We start from the raw sequence: 13438 nt of genomic DNA, 5'->3' as shown, positions 1-13438 counted from the left end.
GGGTTGGATGCACGCTGTGTTAAGAAGCAGTGCGGCTTGGTGGGTTTGTGTATCGGAGGACGCATGACTTTCAGCCTTCGTCTCTCCCGAGCCCATACGGGAGTTGTAGCGATGAGACAGGATAGTAGCTTCTAACAATTGGATACCACGAAATTGGGGAGAAAAGGGTAAAATATATATTTTTTTTAAAGAACATGAAATACTGTAAAAACACCAGGAAATCAGCTCAAGTCATTTTAATTTTGGAAATCTGATCCCAATATTCCCACGCATAATTTAGAGACACGTGATTGTATACAAATGTAAGCAAAGTTTGAAATTATTATGTTTTAGTAATATGTCTGTTTTGGCTTCTTGCGGCTAATTTACAAATGATTTGAAATTATGTTCCGGCCCCCCGATCATCCTCTCAAGAAAAGATTGGCTTGTGGCTGAATCTAATTTATGATTCCTGCTCTAGGGAATGTGCTTATTGGGCCAGTATAGTTAGGCCATGCCCAGAAGAAACCCTACTGTAGGGGGTGTGTACTGGCAGCAGATAAGTCAGGTGCAGGAGAGCAAAAACTGATTTAAAATGGCTCAGTTTAATAAACAAAAAACACAGTAAACAGAACAATAAATCAATGGGTAAACAAAACCCGTTACACACCAGCATAACGTGCACAAGCACTACAATAAACAATTCCGGAGAAGGACATGGGGGGAACAGAGGGTTAAATACACAACATGTAATGATGGAATTTAAACCAGGTGTGTGGGAAGACAAGACAAAACAAATGGAAAATGAAAGGTGGATCGGCGATGGTTAGAAGACCATCGACCACCGAACGCCACCCGATCAAGGAGAGGGACTGACTTCGGCAGAAGTCGTGACCTACCCCCTCCACGGGAGTAGATCTGAAACAACTTGATAGGTGTAAGCAATACGGGGAATGCACTTTGAAGTAAATCTCAGCTCTGTTAAAAGTACACTGAATTTTAAAAAATCATTAATTATGGTGATTCAGAAGTATCATTAAAACAGGTTAATATGCCCCACCAAGATTAGACAACTATGAAGATAGCCCTTCAATTTTTTGAAACAAGTCAATAAAATCGATGATGAGAGAATAGTCAAATGAACAGATAACTGACACAGACATGGTGGCGTAGCAGGAATATCTAAATGCTGTGAACCAAGAGGTTGTGAGTTCATATTCTAGGTTAAGATATGTTGAATAATAATTACTGTATAAATGAACATGCACTGTGTGTGAGTATCACTAACCTTGCCAACTGACAAAAAGAGCTGTGAATGGATCAGTGGCTCACCAATAAGGACCTTGATGGGCTTGGCAACAATAACAGGGTGTGATGTGTCTTTCTTATTTGGAGAACGTTTCTTTGGGACCATCAGGTGACGTCCTGACAACTGATATACACAGAAATGTTCTTGCAACATTCCAAATAAATGTGTCTAGAACATTAATATCTTATATTCTGAGCAAGTGGCAACCATGTTGTGTGCATATTTGGTGGGAAGTTGATGGAATATTCTCCTAAAGCTGGACACATTGTTACTGCAACGTCCCCTGTAACGTGTCTAGAACATGAATGTCTTATATTCTGAGAACATGGTAACCATGTTCTGTGAATATGTACACACAATATCCCATAATGACTGAGTGAAAACATGTTTTAGACATTTTAGCAAATGTATTGAAAATCAAATACATAAATATCTAATTTACATCCTTTTTCACACCCCTGAGTCAATACTTTGTAGAATCACCTTTGGCAGCAATTATAGCTGTGAGTCTTTCTGGGTAAGTCTCTAAGAGCTTTAAACATCTGGATTGTGCAACGTTTGCCCATAATCTTTTTCAAAATTCTTCAAGCTGTCAAATTTGTTGTTGATAATTGCTACACAACCATTTTCAGGTCTTACCATAGATTTTCAAGCAGATGTAAGTCTAAACAGTAACTCAGCCACTCAGGAACATTCACTGTCTTCTTGGTAAGCAACTCCAGTGTAGATTTGGTCTTGTGTTATAGGTTATTGTCCTGCTGAAAGGTGAATTCATCTCCCAGTGTCTGATGGAAAGCAGACTGAAACAGGTTTCCTCTAGGATTTTGCCTGCGCTTAGCTCCGTTTCTTTTTTATCCTGAAGAACTCCCCAGTCCGTAAAGATTACAAGCATACACATAACCTAAAATATGGAGAGTGGTACTCAGTAAAGTGTTGCATTGGATTTGCCCCAAACATAACGCTTTGTATTCAGTACAAAAAGTTAATTGATTTGCCACATTTTTTTTTTGCAGTATTGCAGCCTTGTTGCAAACAAGATGCATGTTTTGGAATATTTGTATTCTGTACAGGTTTCCTTATTTTCACTCTGTCAATTAGGTTAGTATTGTGGAGTAACTACAATATAATTTGTATTTATTTTTTAAATCAAATTTGACATTATGAGGTAATGTATATAGGCCAGTGACACAAATAAATAAATATATTGAATCAATTTTGAATTCAGGCTGTAACAGAACAAAATGTGGAAAAGGTAAAGGGGTGTGAATGCTTCCTGAATGTTCCACTAACTAACGGAAAACTGGACACTCAAACATTAGGGGAACATTACGGGTAACATTATAAACCCGTTCTCTTTCGCTATGATTGTTAGCTGGTAGAGCAGCACATTACATTTCGGATAAAGTAGAGGGTCAAGGTGTATGTATGTATGTACAGTATGTATGTATGTATTCCGTTATTTCTCCCCCCCAAAAAACTCTACATTCCCATGCACACACACACACTAACGCAATCCCCACCCAGACGTAATACATTAGTTTAAACTAATTTAAACAGTCACAAAACCAATAGAACAACGAAGTCAGCATTCATATTTCTTTATGACATGTTCATCATCAACATTCTTTCATTGAGTAGCGAGGCTCACCAGGAAATGTCAGCATCTAACGAAATCTTTCATGCTGTGAGTTTCGACTCATCGGCTGAGCCTCGTGCTTGGGTTTGGACATAATCCATCTCCTCGGGACCACTCAAGAAGTTGTTCTCACCGTGCAACGCAGTTGTCTTGTCTTGGGTAAGTGTTATCTGCCTTTTTCTGATTATAAATTAAAACAATGTTTATTTTTCTCTATGTATTGCGTGCGATGATGACAGTCGTGGTTTAATAAGGCTATTTCTGAATACTGTAACTAACGCAATATTTTTGCCATAAAACAATACATTGCGGGAAATGTTACATATTGTAAATCAACTGCCGCACTTGATTTATGGCGTATACATTTTGTTTCCTGGATTCAATAAAACTTGCAAACGGATCATTTTGCCATTGTTACGTAAATTCAATTGAAGTTCCAACTCAGTAGCCTCTGCCTCTATCTCTCCCAGTAGCCTCTGCTCAAATGAATCAGATCAGTGAAAAATAATGTGTATGCCCAAGCTCTAGAAAAAATATCAGATCACAACATTAAAAGGATAGGAGGACATACATGTTGGGAAGCATTATTTTTCATGCATGTTCATGCTTTGTTGAAAGGCCAGTTAAAAGTTAATCCAAGGTCTTGTTAAATCCAAGGGCCATGGTGTGTGTGAATTTGACCCTAGACCCTGATCTGGGGTCAGTTTTGAATTCCCTCCACTAATGGTTAGTGTTGGGGGAGGAAAGGTTTATCCTCGATCTGTACCTAGGGGAAACTTCAACTCAAGAGCCCAGGTGGACAGGCCTCCTTTAAAATATCAGCTTCCATTGGTCTCAATTGAAAATACTTGTGCCAGGCATCTTGGATGCTGCATGCTCAAGTCAACCTCTAAATTGGTGAGCTCTCGGGAAGTGAGCAAGCACAGGGCAGATGTGCTTATGCAAGCTACACTCATTAGATGTTTCACCTACAACCATAAACCACCAGAAACAAATACCAAAAAATGGTACACTCCATTGACATTTGTGTTATGTTCTCTGTGGCTTAACATTGATCTCACATATTTTCAGATATTTTCCTTCGACCACACAGTCCCAGATCATTGGTACTATGTTGTAACATGCAAGCATTCCTTTTGGTGCTCTAAGCGTTTCTTTCAAGACTTCTCACCAGTTGTGTAAAGGGGGGGGGGGGTAAAATCCCTACAAGCATACATCCTGTTTCTAGCAAACAAGTCATTTGTACAGTACATCGAGTTGCCATAGAATGATATGTGGTTGGTGAGATCTAAATGCCAGATTTTGAAATGTGTTCAACAGCGTATAACAAACCTAAACCTAGAATGTAAATGAAAATAGTTCTGCATATTTTTATCTGAGATCTTTCCTTAGCTGCCTATTCATAGACTGATCCGCCCCTACGGGCATTGGGAAAACATGTCAGGTTTAAAGGCCAGTTTAGAGAAAGGGGACACCTAGACAGTTGCACAACTGAAAAACATTCAACCGAAATGTGTCTTCCGCGTTTAACCCAACCCCTCTGAGTCAAAGAAGAGCAGGGGGCTGCCTTAATCAACATCATCAGGGAGCAGCTGTGGGGTTAACTGCCTTGCTCAAGGGCAGAATGGGTGATTTTTCCACTTTGCCGGCTCAGGGATTACAAACAAGCAACCTCTTGGTTACTGTCCCAACACTCTAACCGCTAGCCAACCTGCCACCCCAAGTGTACTGCCCTCTGATTGTGGAACTTAGTTAGTAGATTTATACATTAGTTGTGTGTTTTTATTTCAGTCTCATGCATTTCATCCGGTGACAAAGAACGAATAGAAGTATTTTACTGTAGCTCCATTAGCCATTTTGTTCTAACCTATTTTACGATACATTCGCTACAACATTGAAAGACACATGGACTACTACAAGCAATGTATGTGCCCATATTGCTTATCACTGGCATAGTTGTCTTGGTTCAAACTTCCATTCTCTGAAGGAAGTGCTACTGCTGCAAATAAGGAAATGCAGTCTAATCTGATTGTGTACATAGCAAAGCAACCAGTCCCCTTGGGGAAAACAGGATTTGTAGCATTCTTTAAAGTTAATGATGTGCTCTGTTTATGGGCGGCAGGGTAGCCTAGTGGTTAGAGCGTTGGACTAGCAACCGCAAGGTTGCAAAACAAAATCCTGAGCTGACAAGGTAAAAATCTGTTGTTCTGCCCCTGAACAAGGCAGTTAACCCACTGTTCCTAGGCAGTCATTGATAATAAGAATTTGTTCTTAACTGACTTGCCTAGTTACATTTTTGTAAAATGGTGAAGATGATTGGTAATCCCCTAGTACCTTAAGCTTTGCAGGTCACATCGATTTGGTTTCCTTTGACCACAGTCATACAGTCCCAGATCATTGGTACTCTGTTGTAACATGCAAGCATTCATTTTGGTGCTCTAATAGTTTCCTTCAAAACAACTCACCAGTTGTGTAAAGGAGATTGATAGTTCATTTCCACCATGTTCAGTATGGAAATTTGCTGATAGCTGCTTTATTGAGGAAAAATGTACTTACTATGACTGTGATATGAGGTTGTCCCACCTATCTATCTTAAGATGAATGCAATAACTCTAAGTCACTCTGGATAAGAGCATCTGCTAAATGATGGAAAATGGAAAAATGTATTTGATGAGATTTTGCGCCCCGTGGTGAAGTTGCCCCTAGGTACAGATCTAGGATCAGCTTCCCCTCCCCCAATTCTAATCTTAACCATTAGGTAAGGAAAATACTAAACTGACCCAAGATCAGCGTCTAGGGGCAATTTCACCCTACTCCAGGTTGAGCAGATTCTCTCTGTGATGACAATTGATTAAATAATCTTGTGCGCAATCATTTCAGATGATTTCAACTATACTCTACATCTAAATTCATACATAACACAATTATACATTATGCATTGGTTTCCATTACATGGTCTTTAGCAAAAGTATTATCTAAATGTATCTAAATTGCTCAAGAACACCACAGCTATTGGAGGGGTGGCCAATGAGGCTTTATGGATGCAAAGTTGCACACTGTGTCTTTCTTGTCTTTGTAAAAAGAGATCTACAAAATACAGAAATATTATTTGATTATTATTGATACAACAAGTTGGGGGTGATTTGCTTGGGCCCTAAGTTGCAGACCGTTCCCTATTCAGTGCACTACTTTTGATCAGGGCCTATAGGGCTCTGGTGACATGTGATACACTATACTGTATAGGGTGCCATTTGGGATGCTGCCCCTCCCTCCCTGTTCCCTAGCTGTTCCCTTTTCACCTCACAATGAAGCACCTCTTTATGGCTCACTTATGACTCAACCTCAGAGCCAGCAGAATTCAACAGTTCTGTGATTGAATAGAGAACGATTTCGCTACCAAATATAGTCAAAGGCACCTCTCACTGATGTTGCATAATATCCTGCTTTGTGCTAATGGTGAGATTTTATCAGGTGTTTAGATCTCAACCGGGCCAGCCACGTAGCATTCTATGGCAAATAAGTGTGCAGTAGTTCCAGTGAAGAGAAATCTTAATGCTACAGCATACAATGTCATTCTAGACAATTCTGTGCTTCTAACTTTGTGGCAACAGTTTGGGGTAAGCCCTTTCCTGTTTCAGCATGACAATGCCCCTGTGCACAAAGCGAGATCCCTACAGAAGTGGTTTGTAGAGATCGGTGTGGAAGAACTTGACTGGCCTGCACAGAATCCTAACCTCAACTCCATTGAACACCTTTGATATGAATTGGATAGCCGACTGTGAGCCAGGCCTAATCATCCAACATCAGTGCCCGATCTCACGAATGGTCTTGGAAGCAATACTGAATGGAAGCAAGTCCCTGCAGCAATGTTGCCTCATCTAGTGGAAAGCCTTCCTAGAAGAGTGGAGGCTGTTGTAGCAGCAAAGGGAGAAACCAACTCCATATTAATGCCCATGATTTTGGAATGAGATGTTAGATGAGCAGGTGTCCACATACATTTGATCATGTAGTGTATGACAAATCTACCTTGTGACGAGCCCACTGATTAACATCGAATGGAAATGAACTATCGAGCGCCAATCTCCTTCATACACCATGAGCTGTCTTGAAGGAAACTCTTAGAACACCAAAAGGAATTCTTGCATGTTACAACAGAGGACCAATGATCTGGGGCTGTGTGACTATGTGGTCAAAGGAACCCAATCAAATAAAATTTTATTAGTCACATGCTTCGTAGCCAGCAGGTGTAGACTAACAGTGAAACTTCCCAACAATTGAGAGAGAAAGAAAATAGAAAATAATAGAAAAGTAAAACACGTAATAATAAAAGTAAAAATAAATGCACAATGAGTAATGGTAACTTGGCTAGATACACGGGGTACCAGTACCGAGTCGATGTGTAGGGGTACGAGGTAATTTAGTTATCTATGTACCCGCATGCCTGACCAGCATCACCACCCTGGATGGTTCCAACCTTGAATATGTGGACATCTATAAGTACCTAGGTGTCTGGCTAGACTGTAAACTCTCCTTCCAGACTCATATCAAACATCTCCAATCGAAAATCAAATCAAGAGTCGGCTTTCTATTCCACAACAAAGCCTCCTTCACTCACACCGCCAAACTTACCCTAGTAAAACTGACTATCCTACCGATTCTCGACTTCGGCGATGTCATCTACAAAATTGCTTCCAACACTCTACTCAGCAAACTGGATGCAGTTTATCACAGTGCCATCCGTTTTGTCACTAAAGCACCTTATACCACCCACCACTGCGACTTGTACGCTCTAGTCGGCTGGCCCTCGCTACATATTCGTCGCCAGACCCACTGGCTCCAGGTCATCTACAAGTCCATGCTAGGTAAAGCCTTATCTCAGTTCACTGGTCACGATGGCAACACCCACCCATATCACGCGCTCCAGCGCTCCAGCAGGTGTATCTCACTGATCATCCCTAAAGCCAACACCTCATTTGGCCGCCTTTCGTTCCAGTTCTCTGCTGCATGTGACTGGAACGAATTGCAAAAATCGCTGAAGTTGGAGACTTTTATCTCCCTCACCAACTTCAAACATCTGCTATCTGAGCAGCTCACTGATCGCTGCAGCTGTACATAGTCTATCGGCAAATAGCCCACCCATTTTTACCTACCTCATCCCCATACTGTTTTTATTTATTTACTTTTCTGCTCTTTTGCACACCAATATCTCTACCTGTACATGACCATCTGATCATTTATCACTCCAGTGTTAATCTGCAAAATGGTAATTATTTGCCTACCTCCTCATGCCTTTTGCACACAATGTATATAGACTCCACTTTTTTTCTTCCTCTTGTGTTATTGACTTGTTAATTGTTTACTCCATGTGTAACTCTGTGTTGTCTGTTCACACTGCTATGCTTTATCTTGGCCAGGTTGCAGTTGCAAATGAGAACTTGTTCTCAACTAGCCTACCTGGTTAAATAAAGGTGAAATAAAAAATAAAAAAACAAAAAAAAAACATATCACTAGGAATAAATTGACTAGGCAACAGGATAGAAAATAAACAGTAGCATCAGCGTATGTGATTAGTTAAAAACAAGTTTGTGCAAAAAGGGTCTGGGCAACTATTTAACTAACTATTTAGCAGTTTTATGGCTTGACGGTAGAAGCTGTTCAGGGTCCTGTTCGTTGCAGACTTGGTGCATCGGTACCGCTTGCCGTGTGGTTGCAGAGAGAACAGTCTATGACCTGGATGGGTGGAGTCTGTGACAAAAAAATTTGGGCCTGCCTCTGACACCGCCAGGTATAGAGGTCCTGGATGGCAGGGAGCACGGCCCTAGTGATGTACTGGGCTGTACGCACTACCCTCTGTAGCGCCTTGCTGTCAAATGCCAAGCAGTTGCCATACCAAGCGGTGATGCAGCCAGTCAAGATGCTTTCAATGGTGTAGCTGTTGAACTTTTTGAGGATCTGAGAGCCCATACCAATTTTTTTCAGCCTCCTGAGGGGGGAGAGGCATTGTTGTGCCTTCTTCACGACTGTTTTGGTGTGTGTGGACCATGATAGATCCTTACAGCCCGGTCGATGTGAATGGGGGCATGCTCGGTCCTATGTTTCCTGTAGTCCACGATCAGCTCTTTTGTCTTGCTGACTTTGAGGGAGAGGTTGTTTTCCTGGCGCCACACTGCCAGGAGTCTGACCTCCCTATAGGCTGACTTGTCGTCATCGGTGATCAAGCCTACCACCTTCGTGTCGTCAACAAACTTAATGATGGTGTTGGAGTCGTACACGGCCACTCAGTCATGGGTGAACGGGGACTGCAGAAGGGGACTAAGCAGACATCCCTGAGGGACCACCGTGTTGAGGGTCAGCATAACGGATGTGTTGTTGCCTATCCTCACCACCTGGGCGGCCTATCAGGAAGTCCAGGATCCTGTTGCAGAGGGAGGTGTTCAGTCCCAGGGTCCTTAGCTTAGTGGTGGGCTTGAAAGGCACTATGGTGTTGAACGCTGAGTTGTAGTCAATGAACAGCATTCTCACAGAGGTGGCAGAGGGCAGTGTGGAGTGCAATAGAGATTGCGTCATCTGTGGATCTGTTGGGGCGTTATGTGAATTCTAATGGTCCAGGGTGCCTGGGATGATGGTGTTGATGTGAGCTAGAGTGGGCAGCACCCCCACACCAAAATAGTATATCATCACTGTCAATTGTGAATGAGAATTCTTCAAGTTTTACCAGTGAATCTTCAAACTGTGTCTGCATACCAATCACTTGATCTCAATCAGTTTCATGGGAATATACATTTGGATCTTCTGGAGTTACTGTTTAGTGAGCAAATTAGAGCATATGGTGTTAACAAACTATATAGCCTTCCTGTATTTTGTTTTAATCCAAGCACATTCTGACTAGTGCTTTGTGTGGTTGAGTTTTGGTCGTATTATCATTTTTGGGGGACTATTTCGCTAACCATCCGAACATTTAACAAGAAATTAGGTGGTGGTATTTTTGTAACAGTAACATTATACTATGCTATTATATTTGGTTATGTTGTATAGAATACTAATGAATCATTATGTGATCTTCCAAGACATTCAACTTTGAACTAACTTTACTAAACCAGCAGTATTGTGATAAGTGCCTGAGCGACACTCCGGCAGCACTACCCCTGCCTGCTCCCGCTGCACCAAAAGACACGCACCTAGTGGGCTATAGACTACTTTTTTGACCTTTGAAAAATTTGATGATGTAGAAACAAGAGATCACGTGTGGCTGTTTTATGAAAATCTGGGAATATTTGTCAAAGGAAACATTTCTGGTTGGTCTCAGGGAATGTGAAACAGCTAGTATGGGAGTCTTTTAAAACAGGATTGAGTGAAGTAGCAGCAGAGATGTTGAATGAGCAACTAATGTACATGGAGAGCCTCACAAGTTTGACGAAATGACCTTATATCTTTCAGTCTAATACGGCTATTTACTTACTTGTGTAGCTTTATGACACTTTTTAAAATGAGTTAGTCCTAAATATCCTCTCCAAGTTTAGCTATAATTTAGCCCGAAAGGATTTGAAAAATGTGATTGTTTGATGATAGGCCTATGACTTTGGCCTATGATTTTGTCTTGCGCTGCGCAAAATACCAAATCTCAATAACGATTGGAGTTAAACATCACCAGTACCACATACTTATGATATATACCGTGGCTTTGGAAAGTATTCAGACCCCCTAGACTTTTTCCACATTTTGTTACATTGCAGCCTTATTCTAAAATGGATTAAATAAAACATTTTCCTCAGCAATCTACACACAATGCCCCATAATATCAAAGTGAAAACAGGCTTTTGAAAATGTTTGCTAATGTCACAAATATTACCGAAGGTGGCTCCCCTTCTTGTTCGGGTGGCGCTCAGCGGTCGTTGTTGCCGGTCTACTAGCTGCCACCGATCCTTTGTTCTGTGTTCGTTTGGTTTTGTCTAATTGGTTTCACCTGTTCATTGTTTGGTTGTTAGGGTGGGGTTATTTAAGTTAGTTTAGCACGCTTCTGTTTGTGCGGGCTTGTTCTTCTGTATTTGTGAGAGGTGTTAGTGTTTTGTTGGGTTTTCTTGCAGTCCTAGTTTTTCACATAAGGGTACTATTTTGTTTTATAGTTACACCTGTGTTGGGTATACTATTTTGTTCCTGTGATTTTTTTGGACATTAAAGCGTGTTTTTTCCCGCATCCTTTGCTCTCTGCGCCTGACTCCACACCCATTCACTCATTGAGCATTACAGCTCATTTATAAAAATGTTAAATATCTTATTTACTTAAGTATTCAGACCCTTTGCTATGAGACACGAAATTGAGCTCAAGTGCATCCTGTTTCCATCCTTGACATTGGTGATATCAGATGTTTCTACAACTTGATTGTATTCCACCTGTGATAAATTCAATTGATTGGACATGATTTGGAAAGACACACACCTGTCTATATAACGTTCCACAGTTGACAGTGCGTGTCAGAGCAAAAACCAAGGAATCGTCCGTAGAGCTCCAAGACAGGATTGTGTTGAGCCACAGATCTAGGAAAGGGTACCAAAAAATGTCTGCAGCATTGAAGGGGGAGAAGGGCCTTGGTCAGGGAGGTGACCAAGAACCCGATGGTCACTCTGACAGAGCTCTAGAGTTCATCTGTGGAGATTTGAGAACCTCCCAGAAGGACAACCATCTCTGCAGCACTCCACCAACCAGGCCTTTCTGGTAGACTGGCCAGATGGCACACATGACAGCCCGTTTGGAGTTTGTCAAAAGGCACTTAAAGACTCTCAGACCATGAGAAACAAGAATGCCAAGCTTCACGTCTGGAAGAAACCTGGCACCATCCCTACGTTTTTTTCAGCGGCATAGACTCGGAGACTAGTCAGGATCGATGCAAAGATGAATGGAGCAAAGTACAGAGAGATCCTTGATGAAAACCTGCTCCAGAGTCTCAGACTGGGGCGAAGGTTCATCTTCCAACAGGACAACGACCCTAAGCACACAGCCAAGACAATGCAGGAGTGGCTTTGGGACAAGTCTCTGAATGTCCTTGAGTGGCCAAGCCAGAGAGGATCTGCAGAGAGTAATGGGAGAAACTAACCAAATACAGGTGTGCCAAGCTTGTAGCATCATACCCAAGAAGACTCGATGCTGTAATCACTGCCAAAGGTGCTTCAACAAAGTACTGAGTAAAGGGTCTGAATACTTATGTAAATGTGGTATTTATTATTTATTTTTTTCAACCTGGAATTAAAATGGATTTTTTTGGTGGTTTGTATCATATGATTTACACAACATGCCTACCACTTTGAAGATGCAAAATATTTTTTATTGTGAAACAAACAAGAAATAAGGCAGACAACTTGAGCGTGCATAACTATTCACCCCCCCCCCCCCCCCCCCACCAAAGTCAATACTTTGTAGAGACACTTTTTTGCAGCAATTACAGCTGCAAGTCTGTTGGCGTATGTCTCTATAAGCTTGGCACATCTGGCCAGTGGGATTTTTGCCCATTCTTCAAGGCAAAACTGCTCCAGCTCCTTCAAGTTCGATGGGTTCCACTGGTGTACAGCAGTCTTTAAGTCATACCACAGATTCTCAATTGGATTGAGGTCTGGGCTTTGACTAGGTCATTCCAAGACATTTAAATGTTTCCCCTTAAACCACTCGAGTGTCACTTTAGCAGTATGCTTAGGGTCATTGTCCTGCTGGAAGGTGAACCTCTGTCCCAGTCTCAAATCTCTGGAAGACTGAAACAGGTTTCCCTCAAGAATTTCCCTGTATTTAGTGCCATCCATCATTCCTTCAATTCTGACTAGTTTCCCAGTCCCTGCCGATGAAAAACATCCCCACAGCACGATGCTGCTACCACCATGCTTCACTGTGGGGATGATGTTCTTGGAGTGGTGAGAGGTTTTGGATTTGTGCCAGACATAGCGTTTTCCTTGATGTCCAAAAAGCTCAAATTTAGTCATCTGACCAGAGTACCTTCTCCCATATGTTTGGGGAGTCTCCTACATTCCTTTTGGCGAACACCAAACATGTTTGCTTATTTTATTCTTTAAGCAATGGCTTTTTTCTGGTCACTCTTCTGTAAAGTCCAGCTCTGTGGAATGTGTGGCTTAAAGTGGTCCTATGGACAGATACTCCAATCTCTGCTGTGGAGTTTTGCAGCTCCTTCAGGGTTATCTTTGGTCTCTTTGTTGCCTCTGATTAATTCCCTTGTTGCCCGGTCCGTGAGTTTTGGTGGGTGGCCCGCTCTTGGCAGGTTTGTTGTGGTGCCATGTTCTTTCCATTTTTTAATAATGGATTTAATGGTGCCTCGTGGGATGTTTAAAGTTTCTGATATTTTTTATAACCTAACCCTGATCTGTACTTCTCCACAACTTTGTCCCTGACCTGTTTGGAGAGCTCCTTGGTCTTCATGGTGCCGCTTTCTTGGTGGTGCCCCTTGCTTAGTGGTGTTGCAGACTCTGGGGCCTTTCAGAACAGATGTATATATACTGAGATCATGTGACACGTA

General features: G+C 41.7%; 1 protein-coding gene across 5 annotated transcripts in view; it reads left to right on the top strand.

Moving 5' to 3' along the window:
- Positions 1-2745: 2745 nt before the first annotated feature.
- sytl2a (synaptotagmin-like 2a) overlaps positions 2746-13438 on the top strand; it is a 40331-nt gene continuing 29638 nt past the window's right edge. For 2 of the 5 annotated variants that reach the window (XM_046327856.1, XM_046327847.1), the window contains exon 1: positions 2928-3083. The gene's annotated coding sequence lies outside the window, so the exon portion shown is untranslated. Of the gene's footprint in view, positions 3084-13438 lie in introns of all 5 variants that reach the window. The other 3 variants (XR_006834888.1, XM_046327825.1, XM_046327816.1) reach the window with 3 other exon arrangements.

This window comes from Oncorhynchus gorbuscha, linkage group LG02 (genome assembly GCF_021184085.1).
Source record: "Oncorhynchus gorbuscha isolate QuinsamMale2020 ecotype Even-year linkage group LG02, OgorEven_v1.0, whole genome shotgun sequence".
In the NCBI taxonomy this organism is placed as follows: Eukaryota; Metazoa; Chordata; class Actinopteri; order Salmoniformes; family Salmonidae; genus Oncorhynchus; species Oncorhynchus gorbuscha.
Note: the sequence above shows the minus strand (reverse complement) of the source record. Positions and strands in the feature narration are given on the sequence as shown.